The sequence below is a fragment of the Petaurus breviceps genome, unplaced genomic scaffold (genome assembly GCF_028583685.1).
Source record: "Petaurus breviceps papuanus isolate PSGF00001 unplaced genomic scaffold, PetGlider_PUasm1.0 90903, whole genome shotgun sequence".
Taxonomy (NCBI): Eukaryota; Metazoa; Chordata; class Mammalia; order Diprotodontia; family Petauridae; genus Petaurus; species Petaurus breviceps.
In genome coordinates, this window is record NW_027187376.1 from 14,378,840 (window position 1) to 14,399,225 (window position 20,386).

The following is a 20,386-nucleotide window of genomic DNA, read 5'->3' on the forward strand; positions in this document are numbered from 1 at the left end:
TTAAAAGATAGAAGGCAATATGAAATATTGTACTAGAAAAACCACTGACATGGAAAATAGATCCAGGAGAGATAATTTTAAAATTACTGGACTACCTGAGAGCCATCATCAAAAGAGCCTAGAAATCATCCTTCAAGAAATTCTCAAGGAAATTTGCCCTGATATTCCAGAGAGGACAAAATAGAAATTGAAAGAATTCACCGATGGCCTCTTAAGAAAGATCCCCAAAAGAAAATTCCTAGGAATATTATAGCCAAATTCCAGAGTTCCCAAGTCAATGAGAAGATATTGCAAGCAGTCAGGAAGAAACAATTTGAGTACTACGGAAACACAATCATAAGATCTAGCAACTTCTACATTAAGGGATCAAAGGGCTTGGAATATGATATTCTAGAGGTCTAAGGAGCTGGGATTAAAATCAAGAATCATCTACCCAGCAAAACTGAGTATAATGCTTCAGGGGAAAATATGGTCATTCAATGAAATAGAGGACTTTCAAGCATTCTTAATGAAAAAACCAGAGATGAACAGAAAATTTTACTTTCAAATACAAGAAGCAAGAGAAGCATGAGAAAGTAAACAGGAAAAAGAAATCATAAAGAACTTATTAAAGTTGAATTATCTATATTCCTATATGGGAAAACAATAAGTGCAACTCATTAGACTTTTTCCCAGCATGAGAATAGTTGAAGGGAATATATATGTGCATATATATATATATATATATATACATACACACACATTTATGTATGTATAGAAGGGTATATATGTGTGTATATATATATATGTGAGTATGTGCATATGTGTGTACATGTATACATAGACAGAGGGCACAGGATGAGTTGAATATGAAGGGATGGTAGCTAAAAAATAAAATTAAGAGGTGAGAGAGGAATATATTGGGAGGAGAAAGGGAGAGACAGAATAGGGTAAATTATCTCATATAAAAGAGGCAAGAGAAAACTGTTACAAGGGAGGGGAAGAGCATGAAGGTGAAAGGGAATGGGTCAACCTTACTTACTTTGGATTTGGTTTAAGGAGGGAATAACATACCCACTCAATTGGGTATGTTACCCTACAGGAAAGAAGGAGGGAAGGGGATAAGTGGGGGGATGACAGAAGGGAGGACAGATTGGGGGAGAGGGTAGTTAGAAGGAAACACTTTTGAAAAGGGACAGTGTCAAAGTAGAAAATAGAAAAGGTGGGGGGCAGCATAGGATGGAGGGAAATATAGTTAGTCTTTCACAATATAACTACTACGAAAGCGTTTTGCATAACTACACATGTACAACCTATATTGAATTGTCTTCCCAGTGGGGGTGGGTGAGGAGGGAAGAAGGTAAAGAATCTGGAAATCAAAGTTTTAAAAAAGAATGTTAAAAAAATTTTTTAAATTTTTTTCTTTTACATGCAACTGGGAAATAAGATACACAGGCACTGGGGTATAGAAATTCATACTGCCCTACTAGAAAGTTGGGGGCGGGGATGGGGCAGGATATAAGACAGAACACATTGGGGGAAGGGGTATTCAGCAGGCTTGCTATATTGGGGTGGGGAATAGAGGAAAGATGGGGAGAAAATTTGTAACTCAAAATCTTGTGGAAATGAATGTTGAAAACTAAAAATTAATAAATAATATATTGTAATGGGAATGTAAATTTTAAAGATCTTCCCTGCCCCTAGGCTAAAGTGCACTTGGAGCCTGGGGTGGGAGGCTTGTTTTTCAGTAGATAATTCTTGATTGGCCAGTGAGTCAATAAGGTTGTTACATTCTCTGAGCCAGGAGAAGGCTATATAAGCCCTGATGTGTAGTTTTATTTTGGGGCTCACTTTGAGAAGTGTTGTGTGATTTGATACGGATTCTGGGAAGCCGTTGTCCAGAGCCCCCTGGCTTTGAAAAACCCAGATGTTGAAACCCAGATGTTGATTTGGTATGGATGTAATGACTGGACAGTTTGGAAAGCTGTCTACTTGATCTGTTTCTGTCTTGATAATTCTGCCTGTGTACTTTGAAGTTTAGGGTGCTGACCTCTTTCCCCTGAACTAGGTAAAGGATACATGTTTGACTGATTAAAGTAAGCTTGTTAACCCATTTTGAGTTGCTTTCCTTTATCAAAGAAGATCCAAGAACCTGTATTGGCAGCAAACCCTGAGGACGCTTGGGGTGCTTGCCGCTACATATATTAAAAATTTTTTAAAAAGAAGAGACATCACATTGTCAGATTTTTACTTAAAGAAAATTATTCTGCCAGTAGTGTGTAGGATATACTAAAGTGGTTACATTAGAGGCAGAAGGACCCATTAGGAGTCTGTTGCAATAAGGAACAGCTGACAATGACAGCCTAAGCTAGAGGTAGCTGTGTGAGTAGAGAAAAGGGGTTTACTGAGAATGGGAATTTGAAGATCTTCCCTGCCCCTTAAAAGAACTGGGAGGGGGAGGGAGTATGAAGACCTCCCCTGCTTTGAAAGTAAACTCTGCCCCCTAATAGGCTGAATGTAATCACATGGAGCCTGTAATGGAGAGAATTTGCTAACTGGTAGAGCAAAGCCCACAGGAAGCTTACTTAACCTGCTTTGAAGATAAACTCTGCCCTCTAATAGGCTGAATGTGGTCACATGGAACCTGTGATGGGAGTAGTTTTGCTGAAGGGAAGCAGAACCCACAGGAAGCTGGTAGTCAGAGCTAGTCAGACTGTGGGGGAGAGAGAGGACTCAGGCAAGGAGATTAGCGAGGTTTGTGAGTAAATATTGTATTGGTTTGTGGGAAGGCTGAATGATGCTGTAGATCTCAGTATTATTATGGCTTCTGAATATCTTTGGTACTATGATGGAATTGGCTTACTGGTTTGGGGATTTGGTTTTCTGGTGTCTAAATCAATGCTTCAGTTCTTTCCTCTATCTGAAGAGTTTGGTATATTTTGCAATTGACCGTCACATGATACTTATGGTCACTGTAAATATCGCATTGGCACTACAAGAGTTAATGTGAGATACTGTGAAGACAGAAATAGAAAAATTTGGTAACCAAATGGATTTACAAGGTAAGAGAATTATAAACTTAGAAGAATGGTGATACTTCTATAGAAATGGTTGAGTTTGGAAAAGGGAAATAATTAGAAAAGAAAGATAATTAGTTCAATTCTGGACATGTTGAGTTTATGATGTTTCCAGGTCAATTACTTTGAAATATCCAATAAACTGGGGTGGCACAGTGAAGAGAGCACTGGCCTTGGAGTCAGGAAGACCTGAGTTCAAATCTGGCCTCAGACACTTAACACAAAACTAGCTGCGTGACCTTGGGTAAGTCACTTAACCCCAACTGCCCTGCCCCACCCCCTCCAAAAAAAAATATCCAATAAACAACTGGTACTGAAGCTTGGGGGTGATACTGGGACTGGATGAGTACCCTGAGAGTCACCTAACTCCATGGGAACTGATGAGATTACTAAGAGAGAAAGTTATAGAGGAAGAAGAGGATCCACCATCAGGGCACATGAGGTGGCTACTCTACCAGCAAAGGATACTGAGGAATGGGATAACAGGTAGGATGGAAAACATCATCAAAACTCAAAAAGCATGCAAAGGGAGAAAGTGGTCAATCATGACACATCTGAGCTGTGAGTATACTGAGAAGGATGATGAGTGGGAAAAGTATCAGATCTTGCTGTTAAAAGGTAACTCTGGAGAATGTAATTTCAGCTGATTATGAGGTAAAAAGTGAGAATGCAAAAGGTTGAGAAGTGACTGAGGAAGAGGAGGCAGCAAGTATAGACAACTGTCAAGAAGCTTTCTTTAGAAAGAGAAGAAAGATACTGGCCAAGAGTCTTAAGGGATGGAAGTTTCTAGAGAAGGTCTTTTTGTTGTTTTTTAAGGTTGTGGGAGGCTGGGGCAAGATAGAAGGCAGGAGGAAAGAAACTATTTTAGGCAAAGAAAGAAGGAGACAGAGAGATCAGACAGATAGATAAGCAGAAAGTGAAATCAGAAGAAAACAGGATAGGAGCAAGTCTCATTAAGGAAAAGGGCCACTTCTGTCAGAGGCTAGGACAAAGTGGGAAATAATGTTCGAGGGATTTTGAGATGAAGAGAATAGCAAATTAGAAGAAGATCATAAGGGGCCTATGGAGCTACTAAAGGTAGCAAATTAAATAGCAACGGTGACACTTAGTATCAAAACAGACAAAAAATTTATAAAGCAGAAATATTTAGGGGGGGAAAGCAAAACAAATTAGACTCATTCATTTAAGGTAAGGAAAAACTGCCTTTCCCCCAAGATGGCGCTGAAGGTGAAGAAAGAAGCTGTTGTCCCCCCCACCAAGACAGAAGCCAAGTCCAAGGCCTTGAAGGCCAAGAAGGCAGTGCTGAAGGGTGTCCACAGCCACAAAAAGAAGATCTGAACATCCCCCACCTTCCAGCGACCCAAGACACTGAGACTTCGAAGGCAGCCCAAATACTCTTGGAAGAGTGCCCCTCGCAGAAACAAGCTTGTTCACTATGCCATCATTAAGTTCCCCTTGACCACCGAGTCTGCTATGAAGAAGACTAAGGACAACAACACCCTAGTCTTCATTGTGGACGTCAAGGCCAACAAGCATCAGATCAAGCAGGCCGTAAAGAAGCTATATGACATCAACGTTGCCAAGGTCAACGCACTGATCCGGCCTGATGGAAAGAAGAAGGCCTATGTCCGTCTTGCTCCAGACTATGATGCTTTAGATGTTGCCAACAAAACTGGAATCATCTAACTTGCTGTGTCCCATTCCACCTACAATAAAAAGTTTTCCAGAATAAAAAAAAAAAAAGGTAAGAAAAAACCAGCTGGTGCCCACCAGAACACACTACCTCCTCCTTTTATGCTTCTCCAGTACTAGGTGTTCCTGCTCTCATGTTCCCTCCTTCAATGCCATCAACATTACACTGTGCCGAGAGGAGTACCACTCGTTTTTGAGACTCACCCAATCCACTCTCTCACTCAGTCCAGAACAGATCAAAGTCACCTATTGGCATCCAAGTAATGATCCTTCTATGTTCCTCCCATCTACTCTATGAACTTATTAACCTAAATTACTCTTTTTCACTCTTCTCATCTTCAATCCCTTCTTACCTACCATCTCCTTCTCTGATGCCTATAAACTTGTCCATACCTCCCTCATTCATAAAAATCCTTCATTTGATTCTGAGGCTAACCATCATTTATTAAGTACTTACTCTATGACAGGCACTGTAGGCTTTGAGAGGTACAAAGACAAAAATGAATCAGTTCCTACACTCAAGGAAAATTATATTGGGAAAGATGACATATACATACATAAAGATATACAAAACAAATACAAGGTAATTTGGGAAGAATCAAGCAGAATCAGGAGAAACCTTGCAAAAGAGGTAGCATTTGGGCTGGGTTTTGAAGGAAACTAGGAGATCTAAGAGAGATAAGAGACTGCCTTTCAGGCACAGAGAACAGCATGTACAAAAGCAGGGGAAATGGAATGTTGTGTATGAGGAACTGTAAGACCAGTTTGGTTGAACCACAGAGTGAGACACAGTGAGGTGGATTTGGGGGTGGATTGAGTTATTTTGGACATGTTAAGTTTGAGATGCCTACAGGATATGCAGCTCAAGATGTCCAATAAGTAGTTTGTGAGGTAGAGCTAGAGCTCAGGAGAAAGCCTTAGCCTAGATCTATGAAAAGCTCATCTTTTTTAACAGCCAGATTCCTACAAGTCTTTTGGGAGTTTTTTTGGAGGGGCTAAGTGAGGGTTGTGACTTGTCCAGGGTCACACAGCTAGTAAGAGTCAAGTGTCTAAGGCCAAATTTGAACTTAGGTCCTCCAGGGCCAATGCTCTATTCACTGTGCTACCTCGTTGCCTCCCCAAGAGTCTTTTTGATTCCACTTACCTAACATCTACTTGATTCCTAACTGTAATCTGGATTCTGACTCCACTACTCAAAAGAAAACATTCTCTCCAGTGATGCTGCCAAATCCAACAGCCTTTGCTCAGGTTTCATTCTCTCTGATCTATCTGAATTTGTGAGAGAAACAAGCCCTGCCTCTGCTTTCATGACCCAGCCTATGACCTCAAGGATCATAAACCCTTGAGCTTGACACTGCAAGCCCTCCAACAATCTCTTGCCTACCTTTCCAGACTTCCATACACTCGACATTCCAGACAAACTGGCTTATTAATTGTTCCTAGAATTTAACATTCCATCTCCAAACTCTGTGCCTTTACATAGGCTGTTGTAGCCTATTTATAAAACAACATTTTCTTTTTACCTTTGGTCTCTTGGAATCCCAAGTTGCCTTTTATTTTAACTAAAAAAAAAAAAAAAGGTATGTCTATAGGTGGAGTTTAATAACTGACACAGAACATACCACAAATATATTGATTTTAAAGAACTTTTCACTGCAACTTTTTACTTCAGACATAATAGCAAAATATTTGTTCCTGTGCACTCATAATTATTTCTAAAGTTCACCTCATCATTTATTACAGCACAATAGTGTTCCATTACATTCACATACCACAACTTGTTCAACCATTCCCCAATTGATGGGCATCCCCATTAATTTCTAATTCTTTGCACCACAAAAAAAAAAAAACACTCGCTATAAATATTTTTGTACAAGTGAGTACTTCTCCCATTTTAATGATCTCTTTGGGATGCAGACCTACTAGTGGCATTGTTGGCTCACAGGGGATGCATAATTTTATATATGGTACCTTTTAGCAGGATGTAGTTTCCTTATCTCTTAATTAGATCAATTTTTGCTTTTGCTTTGTCTGAGATCAGGATTACTACCCCCCCTTTTTTTTTTCACTTCAGCTGAAGCATAATATATTCCACTTCAGCCTTTTGCCTCTACTCTGTATCCCTCTGCTTCAAATATGCTTCTTGTAAACAACTTATTGTACTATCATGGTTCTTAATCCACTCTGCTATCCACTTGTTTTTTGGGAGAGTTCATTCCATTCACATTCACAGTTATGATTACTATCTGTGTCTCTCTCTCCATCCTATTTCCCCTCCGTTTATGCTTTCCTCTCTTTCTTCCTTCTCCTCCCCCCTAGTTTTGCTTTCGACCACCACCTCCCTCCATCTACCCTCCCTCCTATAAGATCCCCTCCCTTTTCTTTCCCTTTACTCTTACTACTTTTTGACTACTTCTTCCCTCCCTTCTACCCACCCCCTCCCTTTTCTTTCCCCTTCTACTTCCTATAAGGTAAATTAGATTTCTATGCCTAACAGATTATTATTCCCTCTTTGAGCCAAATCTGATGAGAGTAAGGTTTAATAAAGTTCATCTCTCCTTCCCTTCTTTTCCTCCACTCTAATAGGTTTTTGGGCCTTTTCATGTGATGTAATTTACCCTTTTCTGCCTCCTCCTTTCCTCTTCTCCCAGTACAATATCATTTCAACACTGAGATGTTTTATCATCACATCAAAGTCAACTTATACCCACATCCTCTGTCTATTTATACCTTTTAAATAGCATAATAATGATGCAGTTCTCAAGAGTTATGTGTAATTTTCCCTTGTAGGGATGTAAATAGTTTACCTTTATTAATAATATATTGTTTTTTCTTTCCTGTTTACCTTTTTATGCCTATCTTGAGTCTTGTACTTAAAGATCAAATTTTCTGCTGAGCTCTGGTCTTTTCATAAGGAAAGTCTGGAAATCCCCTATTTCACTGAATACCCATCTCCTCCCCTAAAAGATTATGCTCATTTTCGATGGGTAGTTGATCCTCACTTGTAATCCAAATTCCTTTGCCTTACAGAATATGATATTCCATGCCCCCCAATCTTTTAACGTAGAAGTTACAAGGTCCTGCATAATCCTGACTGGGGTTCTATGGTATTTAAATTGTTTCTTAAGTGAACGCTGAAAACTAAAAATAAATAATAAAAAAAGGAAAAAATTGTTTCTTTCTGGCTGCTTACAGTATTTTCTCTTTGACTTGGTAATTTTGGAATTTGCCAAAATATTCCTTGGCATTTTCAATTTGAGATCTCTTTCTGGAGGTGATCAATGGATTCTTTCACTGACTATTTTACCTTCTAGTTCTAAGACCACAGGGCAGTTTTCCTTGGTCATTTCCTGAAAGATGCTGTTCAGGCTCTTTTTTTTCATTACTGTTTTCAGTCAGACCAATAATTTTTAAATTATCTCTTCTGAATCTATTTTCTAGATCATTTGCTTTACCAATAAGGTATTTTACATTTTCTTCTGTTTTTTTTTTTCATTCTTTTATTTCTGTTTGACTGATTCTTGATATCTCATAGAGTCATTAGCTTCCACTTGCCCAATTCTAATTTTTAACAAGTTGGTTTTTTTCTGTTAGTTTTTGCACTTCCTTTTCCATTTGGCCCATTTTACTTTTTAAGGAGTTCTTTTCAAGTGAGTTTTTGTGTCTCCTTTACCATTTGATCAAATCTACTTTTTAAGGACTTGTTTCGTAGTCAATTTTTGTCCTTCCTTTCCAAGTTACTAACTCTCTCTTGCATACCTCTCATTTCTTTTCTCAATTTTTCTCCAACCTCTCTTATTTGACTTTTAAAATCCTTCTTGAGCTCTTCCAAAGAGGTTTTTTGGGCTTGAGAGACTGTAATGGTAGTGGGAATCTGAAGATCTTCCCTGCTTTGAAATTATACCCTGTCCCCTAATAGGCTGAATGTAATCACATGGAGCCTGTGGTGGGAGGAGTTTGCTGAAGGGTGGAGCAGAGCCCACAGGAAACTGGGAATCAGAGCAGCTAGACAGGAGGAAGAGAGGACAAATCTGAGGGAGACAGGCTTGTGAATAAATGTTGGTTATTTGCCACCTGCTGTGACAGCTAGGCTTGTGTTGGCTTGTGGGAAGGCTAAAGGATGCTGTGGCTCTCTGTGCTGCTGTGGCTTATTAACCTCTTTGTTACTATGATGGAATCAGCTCAGCTAGCTTGTTTTAGGATTTGGTTTTCTCATCTCAGAATAAATGTTTTGCTTCTATCTGAATGTCTGTCTTCTATATGGAGAGTCTGCTATATTTTGTGATCAAGTACTATGCTGGTATATTTATAATGACCGTTGGCACTGTGAATATTGCACTGGTACTACAGAGACTAGTTCATATTCCCCTCTGAGGCCTTGGATATGGGTATACTGACAATGTTGTTCTCTTTGGAATCTGTGCCTTGATCTTCCCTGTCCTCATAATAACAATCTATAGTCACTGTCCATTTCTGGCTTTTGCTCATGGTATTTATTTGCCTAATTCCTGGCTTTCAGAGTTGAGCTCTCCTGCTAGAGTTGCTGGGGGCACTAACCCAAGTTTCTTGTATTAGGAGCCCAGGACCTGGTCACTGTCTGGCAGCTGGAGGGTGTAAGGGTGTGGAAGCTTACCTGGTGCTGAGCTTTGGTCACAGCAACACTGGAGCTCTTGGGGTAGGGATGGAGAGTCTGGTCCCTGGGGAACACCTACCTGCTCACCCAGGCCTTGCACTGTTTCACTCCTGCTCACCTGGGCCTTGCACTCAAATGTCTGACTGCTGGAGAATGCCTGCCATCCTGGTGCCTCCTGGAACTGTGGTTCCTGAAGTTATGCTGAAGCACCAGGAGATCTGGCTACTGACCAGGACTGGTGTTGGTGCCTGTCTGCTCCACCACCCTGGGGCTCAGGATTTTTTCCTGGTTTGCTGATGTGGGGTTTGCCACTGGCTTGGTGGGAGACCTCCTGTCATATAATGCTCCCCCTGCCCCAGAGGAAGGGGAGCCTTTCTGGTTAATCCCCCAAGCTTCCTGGATTACAAAACTGCTACACCCCATTCTTTCTGCTGGTTCAGCTGTTCCAGGGTTTCTCCTGGGGTGCTATTTTCTGGGCTTTCAGAGGTCAATAAGGGAAGGTGAGAGCAACTTATTTCTTACTCCACCATCTTGGCTCCTGGGAGCAGAGTTTATACCATTCTAATGGTCCCTCTACAGACCAAGCATGAAAGTTAAGATTTTAAGTTAGGTGTTAGTAACCTGACCAACTAAGCTACTACAGAGTACCCTCAATCTCCTCCTCTCCTTCCACCATACACACAATGATATGGACAACATTAAGAGCCTAAGATACTCCTGAGAAAAAGGTAGTACTGTTAGCAATAGGAAAGAATAAAAAATAAAAATATGAGGCATATTCATACATTATATATGTAACCTATAACTTCTAACATCAGAATGAAATAAAGCCAATACTAAAACCTTCTTTAGGAAAAGTGACTAGAAGTAGCAATATAGCACTTATAAATTTCAAGGCCCATTCAAGAAATAATGTCAGTAAACTTGTCCACATGTGGGCAATACAGTACAGTAGAAAGAGCACTGGCTCCAGAGTCAAAGCATCTGGATTCAAATATGACCTTGGGCCTTGGACTAAGGCTACAGGGGCCACAGCTATTTTATATGGATCCATGATATCCTGGAAAATATGGATCATGATTTCATAGTTAATGGCTAGCTTCCTTATAAAAGTTACTAAAATGTCCTCTATGTCACAGTCAAGAATATACTTTTAAATGTCTATCACCAAAACAAAGAAATATTAGTGCAAAGACACATATGAACTAGACTACTACAATAGCTTCCTAACTGGTCTCCCTGCTTTGCTTCTCAATCACTCCAATCTGTCCTACATACTGCTACCAAAGTAATTTTCTTTATGTGTTGATCTGATAATGTGACCAACTCAACCAACTCCAGTGGTTTCCTATTACCTACAGAATAAAATGTAAATTTTTAAAGCATTTTACAACCCGGTCCCAAACTAACTTTTTTTTTTAAAGCAATCGGGGTTAAGTAACTTGCTCAAGGTTACACGGCCAGTTATTTCTGGGCATGGTGCTGAGTATCTGAGGCCGGATTTGATCCAGGTCATCCCCGACACTGGAGCCAGTGCTCTTACTCGCTGAGCCATCTGGCCAGCCGCCCCTAAGCAACTGAGGTTAAGTAACTTGCTCAAGGTTACACGGCCAGGTGTTTCTGGATGGGTGCTAAGTGTCTGAGCCCGGGATTCAATCTCCAGGTTGTACTGACACTGCAGCCAGTGCTCTTACTCGCTGTGCTACCTTGCGGCCCCCCAACCTAACTTTTTAACTTTAATGGACATTATAGTACCTAGGCTCTGCCCCTCAATCACCACATTCTCTCTCCCATTCTCATGCCTTTACCCTGACTGTCCCTCATGCCTGGAAAGCACTCCCTGATTTACTTCTACTTCAGAGTCCCTTTCTTCCTTTCAGATGCAACCCAGGTACCATCATCTGCACAAAGCCTTTCCTTATCCTCTGATTGTTAGTGTTATCCCTTTCCAAATGTTTCTAATTACTTTGTGTGTATGTATTTAACTTTACATTTATGCTTTATATATTTTTTGTATGTACATGTTGTCTCCTCCGTTAGAACATTAAGTTCACTGTCAGTAGGGAATGAAATGTGCTACCCACTTTTGACAGAGAGGTGAAGGACTCAAGAGTCCAAGAGTACAGAATGAGATATAAATATAGATAAATGTGGGATACCCAATGCAGAACTTCATTTTGTTTACTTATACATGTTTGTAACAAGAGTTTTATTTTTCTTATTTTTTAAAGACAATACACAGAATAAAAATAAGGGATTGAAAAAAATTATTGTTCGTTAAGTAAATCCAAAAAAGCAGTAGTAATCATGCCAACAAAGCAAAAACCAAACATTTAAAATGTAAAAAGCAATAAACAAGGAAGCTACATTACAATGAAAGGAACCAGAGACAACAAACCAATATCAGCATTAAATTCACATGCTCCAAATAACTTAGGATTTAAATTCACATAGTGAATATTACCTGATTTTTCAATGTCTCCCCCTCATTTCTGGATAAATCTAATGGAAAGATAAAACAAAAAGGGAAATATAGACCTGAACAAATTGCTGAAAAAGCTAGACTTAAAATACTTATGGAACCCTATAAATAGGACTGCAAAAGAAAATATGTGTATCTTAGCACCATAAGGAATATTTTACTTTTGACCACATATGTGGGCAAAGAGATAGTCTAAACAAATTTTAAAAGGTAGAAATAATAAAAATATCCTTACAGATAAAATAATAAAAATAGTCATTGGTTCAGGGGCCACAAAAGACACTCAAGAGACTTAACAATGAAAACCTAAATGAGTGTTTCAAAGAACAAATCATAGAAACAATAATTTTGTGTAAGAAAATAATAATGATGTAAAACATACCAAATTTTGAGGGTGTAAGTAAAGCAGTCCTTAAATAAACCTAAAATAAGCATAAAAAGAAGATATTATAAATTAGGGGAAAAAAATGATAAATTGGAAATGAAAAAAGCTATAGAAATGTTAAGTAAAAGTAAAATCTAGCTTTGGAAAGACTAATAAAAGTGATAAACCTTTAGCTAATCCAATGGGAAGAATAAAATCAAATCAATAAAATAGCAAATAAGCAAGGTGAAATCACAATAAAACCATAATAAAAAGAATAATCATGACATATTACACATAGTTATATGCTAAAAAAAAATCTGCAAGCACAAAAGAAATAGAGCAAAACGTTCAAAAATATAAACTACTCAAACTATCAGAAGGTCAGATAGAGATCCTCAATAATGCAATTTCAAGAACAGGAAATATCACTTGTTTTGAAGAAACTACCAAAGAAAAAAACTGATCCTAATGGATTCAGGGGAGAAATTTATCAAACTTCTTTTTAAAGAACAGTTAGTACTGATACTTTACAAACTATTCTCAAAAACTAAGATAGAAAGTACTCTACCAAAATCCCTTTATGAAACAGATATAGTCCTAATACCTAAACCTGGGAAAGATAAAATACATGAAGAAAACTATAGGCCAATATCATTAATGAATATCGACTCAAAAATTTTAAACAAGAACTTGTCAGACTACCATAATTATCCTAGGAATCATTCATTATAACCAAGTTGGATTTATATCAGAGATGCAAGGATGGTTCAACGTTAAGAAAACAATCAAGATCATCAATTATATAAAAAACAAAAACATTCAAAACTACACTCAATAGATGAAGAAAGTCTTTGACAAAGTACAACATACTCTTATGCTAAAAACCCTACAAAGAGGAAGCATAGAGGGACCCTTTTTAATATCATAAAAATGATCTAGATAAGACCAAAAGTAAACATCTTATGCAATACAAATGCACTAGAACCTTTTTCCAATAAATATGGAAGTGAAGCAAGGATATTCACTCTCCCCACCATTATGTGATATAGGTCTGGATATGCTAGCAACAGCATGAAGTTAAGAAAAAGATATTAAAGCGATAAAGATGGATAAAGAGGAGCTAAAGCTATCAATAAATCAATCAGCTGATGATATGATGGTATAACTTGGAAATTCCTAGGGAATCAACAAAGATACTGAGGCAAATCAATAGTTTCAGCGAAGTTGCAGGTTACAAAATGGACTCTCAAAATCAACTACTTTTCTATAGAAAGGCATCAATAAAAACTTAAATTTTTTTAAAGTTATGCATAATAGAGATTAGAAGTTTATATTTCTGTTCTTGGTGTATGGAAATGTTCATGCTTCTGACATTTGTCACAGTGCCTGGCACATCACAAGTGCTTAATAAATGTTTATTAATTTATTGAAAAATAACAAAAAATGAAAATGAAAAAAGCAAAATAATGTGATATTGTTAAAATATATAATGTCCTAGGTGTAGAGGATTTATATCTAGAAAGCACTTCAGAAATCACTTAGTCAGTGGATAAAGTGCCAGAGCCTGAAGTCAGGAAGACCCAAGTTCAAACCCAGCCTCGGATACTTACTAGCTATGTGACTCTGGGCAAGTCACTTAACCCTATTTGCCTCAGTTTCCTCATCTGTAAAATGAGCTAGAGAAGCAAACGGCAAACCACTCCAGTGTCTTTGTGAAAACCCCAAATGGGGTCATGAAAAGTCAGACATGACTGACCAACTTCCTGACTCCAGAAACAGCATTCTATTCACTTTACCATCAGCTACAATAATAGCTAGCATGTATGTAGTGCTTTAAGGTTTGCAAAGTGTTTTACATGCTATTTCATGTGAGATAACACAGAATGAGATACCTGCACAAGTGGACTGAAACCAGACTGGATGGAACCTTGAATGTTAGGAATTCATACTTTATTCTGAAGGTAACGAGTAGCCACTGAATACTTTTGAGCAGAGAACTGAAGGATCATAAAGCAAGGTTAGAAGGAAGGTTACTCAGGCAGTCATGCAGAAGATGAACTGGAGAGGGGATAGCCTGAAGACAGCAAAACCAGTTGATATTACTACACTCTACACTAAAGTGAGGGTCTGAATTAGTGTGATAGTGGTTGTAGTCAAAAGGAGGAAAGGGGCTAGATATGTTAGATACTACAAGGGTAGAAACAGGACCTGACAACTAAATGGATGTGTAGGAAAAGAGAAAGAAAAGTGAAGGGTAACTTCTGGATCATGAGTATGGGATAAGGGAAACATGAAGTAAAGCCAAAAACGAATGAGACTACCAAAAGAGAGAGAACCACAAGAAAAGAGAGTGAAGAATTACCTTGAGGTAATACCTAGGTTCACAGAAAAGGAAGAAACCAAGAATGATAAAAAAAAAAACTACCTGTTTATATGATTTAGAGCTAGAAGGGACCTTAGATACCATTAGTGCCTTCATTTTACAGATTAGTAAACTGAAGGCCAGAGAGATAATGTGACATTCTCAAAATTCATACAAGCAGCAAGTGGTTAGACTTGGATTGGAACCTAAATTCTCTAATTCCAATTTCTTTCCACTACCTAACACTGTCTTCCTAAAGAATTACAGAATACATTCCCAATATATAATACAAATGTAATTACAAAATAATCTTTAAAGAAATAAAGAATGACACATAATAATCATTGCTCATGTTTGGAATGTAGCAGTATGATAAAAATGATATTATCTAAATTCATTTACAGATTTAGTATGTTATCAAATTCCCAAAGACATTTTATATAACTGGATGAAAAATAACAAAATTCAAAGGAGAAAAAAAAAGTGGGAAGGAAAAGGGTAATTCATACTTATAGACCTCAAATTACACTAGATAGACGTATTTAAACATCAAAACTATTTGGTATTGGTTTCTAAAAAATGAAAATAAAAACACATCAGTGGAACAGATTAGATAAGGAAGTATCAGAAACAACTGAACTCAGTGTTCAAAAAGTGTAAGAATATAAATCATAAATTACTTTATAAAAAACTCCCTACTTGAAAAGATTTTCTGAAAAAACTGGAAAGCAGTTTGGCAAAAATTTGATTTAGAGTAAATCAATATCTCACACCATATGCCATTATAAAAGTAAAATGCATACACAACCAACCTGAATACTAAAGATCATATCATAAAAAAAATTTATACGAGAGGGCCACTAGGTGGCGAAGTGACTAGAGCACTGGCCCTGGAGTTGGGAGGACCTGAGTTCAAATTTGACCCCAGAAGCTTAATACTTACCAGCCCTGTGACCTTTGGCAAGTCCCTTAACCCCAACTGCCCTGCCCTTCCCCCTCCAAAAAGCAAAAAAAAAAAAAATTATAAGAGAAATGGATCAGGTATATTCAGTTATAACTAGAGAAAGATCTCTTAACCCAATTAAGGGATATGGGTGATCACAAATATAAAACAGATCTTTTAAAAGTTTTTACAGAAAGAAAATCAATACAACTAAAGATAATGGAAGTATAGAGACCAATGAAAAAATCTTCAAATTAAATATTCAATAAGATATCATATACCAAGATATATAGAGAACACAATTATACAAGACAAAGAGTCAATCTCCAATGGATAATTGATTAAAGGAATTAAACAAACACCTCTCAAAAGAATTACCTATTAACTATATGAATTAACTATATGCAAGAATGTTCTAAGTGACTAATAATGAGAAATGCAAATCAAAACTGAGGTTTTAATTCCTACACACCAAATTGTCAAAGATGAAAAAAGATGGAAAGTCAATGCAGGAGGCCCGGTGGAAAGTAAAGGCACACTAATACACCACTAAAGCTATAAACTGTTCCAGATATCATAAAAAGCAATTTGAAATGACTAAATGCATTTATCCTTTAACCTAAAGATCACACTGTCAGGCATATATACCTCCCCAATACATATAAGAAGGTCAAAGACATAAAAATTCCATATATTCCAAAAAAAATCATAGCAAAACTTTTTGTAGAAGCAAATAAACAGAAACAAAGTAGATGTCATCAACTAGTTAACAACTAAACAAGTTATACAAATGTAATAGAATAGTGCTGCTCTCTAAGAAATAATAAAAATGAAGATTTCAGAAAATCATAGGAAGACTTACAGGAAATGATGCATCATAAAGTAGACATTACCAGGAAAACAATACACCCCCCAAAGTGACACCAAATACTGTGTGATTGTAATTATACTGGACCTTAAATAACAGATGAGAAAATGTACTTCCCTCCCCTTTTCTGTGCAGAAGTGAAGGCATATCGGCATGGAACATGGAATATTCCTTCAGACTTGGTTATGTTAGATTTGTAAAACTGCTTTGGTTTTTTTCCCTTTGCTTTCTTTAGTCTTTCTTCCAAGGAACTGCACTCTGGGTAGGGGAAAGGATGAGGGAAATATGTGAAAACAAGGCTATCAATAAACAAAATTTAAAGTAAAAAAAAGTAAAGAGAAGGTTCCAGAGAAATGATGATGAAAGGCAGCTCTCAGTTGAGGGGTGAGAGAGACTGGGAATATAAAATGTTCATTAAGATACCAAATGTAGTCTGGCTGTGTTACACATAAAGATTCAATGGAGAGGAGAGAAAAAAGATTTAAAGAGAAATGACTCATAAAAACAAAAGACAGCAAAAGGCTTTTTTTTAGTCCATAGTGTCAAGCTGTTATAGGCTCAAGGGCAGTAGAGGAAAAACCGCTTGAGACTTGTCAATAATAGGATACAGACAAGCCTTAAAAACGTCTTCGGTGAAGTGTTGGGAAAGACACCAGCCCGCAGGTGGGTGACGAGGAAGTGAAAGGCCATGAGGAGGGTGAAGAGGAGAGATAGAGACGCAGTGGCGGTAACAGAGTGGAGAGACACTTTTAGGTGCTTGTTTTTTGGGGAGCCCTGAAGAGCCTGGGAGAAAACCGAAGATCCAAAAGATAACAAGGGACGGCTAAGGCATGAAGAAGACCCCACCTGGCGACAGGTGGAAGGGTTAGCCTTAACCAAAGGAGGTTTCCACTTCATCCTCGGAGAAATGCAAAGGGACTTTGGGATTCTGGCCCCTGGGGCCCAGCCCGATCCTTTCCCAGAGAGGTAAACTCAGACCCCGAAAGACGAAGGAAACGAAGGTGGCCCAAGGTGGCGCACGCAGTTACGTGGCAGAGCCAGGGACAGCAGCCCCGGAGGACTGCGGGAGAAGCAGGGGGAGAGGGGAGGAGTCGCTCCGGGCTCTCGCCGCGGGCCGGGGCCAGGTGGCCCGGACTGTGGCTGGGAGGACCCGGACGCGGCGCTGCGCTGCTTCGTCAGACTGTGGGCCGGCTCCCTTCTCCTCACGCAGGCGCGAGCCTCGTTTGGAGAAGAGCCCGCAGGCAGCGTTGGGGGCGGAGGAGGGTGGGCTGCGAGGGGGACTGCGGCGGGGAGGGGAGAGGTGTAATCGGTGCAAAGGGCCAGCCGGAGGAGGCCCGAGTCCGCGCCCCACACGTGGAGCCAAAGCAAACCCAGGTTCGGCAGCTGCTTCCTCCCGGTCCTCGGGAGCGGGCCAGGCCCCGCCCCTTGGGCGGCGCGCGCTCGGGGGCGGCCGAGAGCCCCCCGCCGGGCGGAGCGGATAGTCAGCGGCCGCCCGCTCGAAGCCGCGCCCCGGAGCGCCTCAGGCCCCTGGATCCCATCCCGGGAGAAGGCCAGGGCCGTCCCGTGGCTGCTTGGGGGCCCCGCGCAGAGTGGGGGGCGGGGGTAATTGGCCCCTGTCTTCTACCCCATCCCCTCCCCCTCCCCGACACTCACCTCAGCCGAGTCCCTCGAAGACTCCTTCCGGGCCGCAGTGGGGTCGGATCTTGTCGGGGGGGAAATGGGGGGGGGCTTCTCTTTTCCTTTTCCGGGGTCAGTGAGGCGGGGAGCGCCTGGACTAGGCGAGGAGAGGGGCGGGAGAAAGGGGAGAGAAACCGTAGTCGGCTCGCGCGAGCCCGAACGCTCCCCAGGGGAAGGACGGAGGCTGCGTCGCCGCTATCCGGCGCGCTCACCCAGGCTGGGCCGTGGGATCGGCAGCGGCCCTGACGGCCCACTCGGGATTGGGCGCCCTCGGCCGTCTGACCCCACCCCCCGCAGCGTCGCCGCTAGGTTCTCGGCGGAGCTTCCCGCCAGGCGGCCCCCCGCTGCGCCTGCAGACCGAGCTGGCCCTGCTCAGCATCGCATCGAGGATACGGAGTTTGCAGGGATCAGCCCCCGCTCCCTCAGGTGGCTGTGCCCACCCCCGCAATGCACTGACGAAAGAGGGCAGGCCCAGAGAGGGACCTGAGAATACACCCCCAACCCTCCCCCCGACACACACTCAGACACCGGCGCGCGCCCCAACATCTGGTTACCGTGAGGAAAACGAGCCCTCCGAGCAGCTAGAACCGGTGTCCTGCCTGCCACTTCAGACCCAAAAGGAGGCGATCCTGTGACGTCATTTGCGAACATCTCTTTAGCGTCATAGCCATTAGTGAGGCAGCCAGGGCGCTGGACCACTGGAGTCTGGGAGACCCGCCTGGTTGACCTTGGGCAAGTCACTTAATCTCCGACTGCCTCGTCTGTAAAACCGCGATGCTAATAGCACTCCCTCATCTGTGAAATGGGGATAACAATAGCACCTACTTCGAAGGGTAGTTATGAGGAGGAAATGAGATAATATGTGTATAGTTCTTTGCAAATCTTAAAGCACCATATAGATGCTATCAGCAACAAAAGCAAAGAACACGGAGGTCACTGCTGTGTGTCATGGAGATACTACCTTTTCTTTTGATTTTTTTTCCTACCCCTACTATGTATAAGTAATCCCTATCACTTCTTGGACTATTCTCTCTAGCCCCCTGTGTGCACCTAATGTAGTTGTTACTTTGTTAGTGCACAGCTTTATATCCCCAGGGCCTAGCATTAAGTACCTTATAATTAGCAGATGCTTGCTAAATGTTTTTTTTTTTTAATTCACTAGAGACCTGGACAATTTTCTGATTAGGAAATACCCTGGGGACTCAAATAACCCTCTAATAAATTCATAGCAGCACAATCAAATGCACCTAGGAAATAATAACTAATTCAAATTTTTGACCACCAAGAGATGAGTAACATTAACATTCCTTGAAGAATTTGTAAGTTGCTCTTTGGTTATTGATGGGCTTATCTGTGAGAAGTTTATTTTATTTTCGTCAGCTCAGATAAGTAATACTTTCATTCATTAAAGAACATAACGAACTTTTATTTTGCTGGGGTTTTTTTTTTTCACTTTACTACAATGTTTTTATATCATCGGCTCTTTTCTACAGGGTCCTACTGCCTCCTTGTGTCCTTTGCTCTCTTTCCCAAGTAACCACCATTGTTCTGAGATGTTATTTATAAACCCCTAGAGTATAATGCTACCAAGGAAGGATAGAAACTACAGCTGTGATTTCACTGGCAAAGGAAACTCCTTCCAGTGCAGGTCAGCGTCTTTTCTAAAACTTAAAAGTCTTAGAAAGTTGCCTAGTGTAATCTGTTACAAGTTTGCAAAACTAGTTGGTGTCAGAGACGGGCTATGAACCCCGCTTCTTGACTGTGCACAGCTCTGTCCATTAAACAAGGGTGCCTTGCTCTACCGGCTGGTCTTTTAACCTGATGTCTTTCCTCTATGTTCCTACCTGTGAGTAAAACAAAAGAAACTTTGCCCTTATTTAGAAATCAACGTTTCAGCCCCATTTATTCCTGTATTCATTAATGATCATTTTTTTCTGAAATTGCCACATGATAATATAAGAATGTCACCTAGAGTGCAGTAGGTCAAATCAGGGGTCTATCCTGCCAAGCTAGTATTCTGATAGTGATAGCATGAAACTGAGTTCTCTTCTTCCTCCCTGAGTTCAATTATCACCTCTTAAAGAAACTGCTCCAAAATCTCTATATCCAGTAATGTTTCACAAACTCAATTGTACATACTAAACATATCCCAAACTAAAATTGTCATCTTTTTCCCACCCAAATTTCTCTAGTTTTGTTTATCATCACCCAGGCTCAACAATTCCACTTTATCTTTGACCCTTCCCTATCCCTCTCTTCACCCACATTCCTCATTTATAGATAATAAGTATCTCTCCTATCCTCCT

At 40.2% G+C, this 20,386-nt stretch overlaps 2 protein-coding genes and 1 pseudogene across 9 annotated transcripts in view; 2 read left to right on the plus strand and 1 right to left on the minus strand.

Annotated features, from left to right (window-relative positions):
- The window catches only part of ZDBF2 (zinc finger DBF-type containing 2), a 71,426-nt gene extending 53,249 nt beyond the window's left edge, over window positions 1–18,177 (minus strand). For 3 of the 8 annotated variants that reach the window (XM_069075284.1, XM_069075281.1, XM_069075275.1), the window contains exons 1-3: window positions 18,057–18,126; window positions 12,246–12,285; window positions 11,846–11,883 (exon numbers count right to left, since the gene is read on the minus strand). The gene's annotated coding sequence lies outside the window, so the exon portion shown is untranslated. Of the gene's footprint in view, window positions 1–6,271; window positions 6,311–11,845; window positions 11,884–12,245; window positions 12,286–16,490; window positions 16,662–17,249; window positions 17,390–18,056 lie in introns of those variants that run through there. The other 5 variants (XM_069075282.1, XM_069075278.1, XM_069075279.1 and 2 more) reach the window with 4 other exon arrangements.
- The window catches only part of NDUFS1 (NADH:ubiquinone oxidoreductase core subunit S1), a 386,086-nt gene that overhangs the window by 169,817 nt on the left and 195,883 nt on the right, over window positions 1–20,386 (plus strand). The gene's annotated exons all lie outside the window — the stretch shown is intronic.
- Window positions 1,420–6,249, plus strand: LOC138151703 (large ribosomal subunit protein uL23-like; annotated as a pseudogene).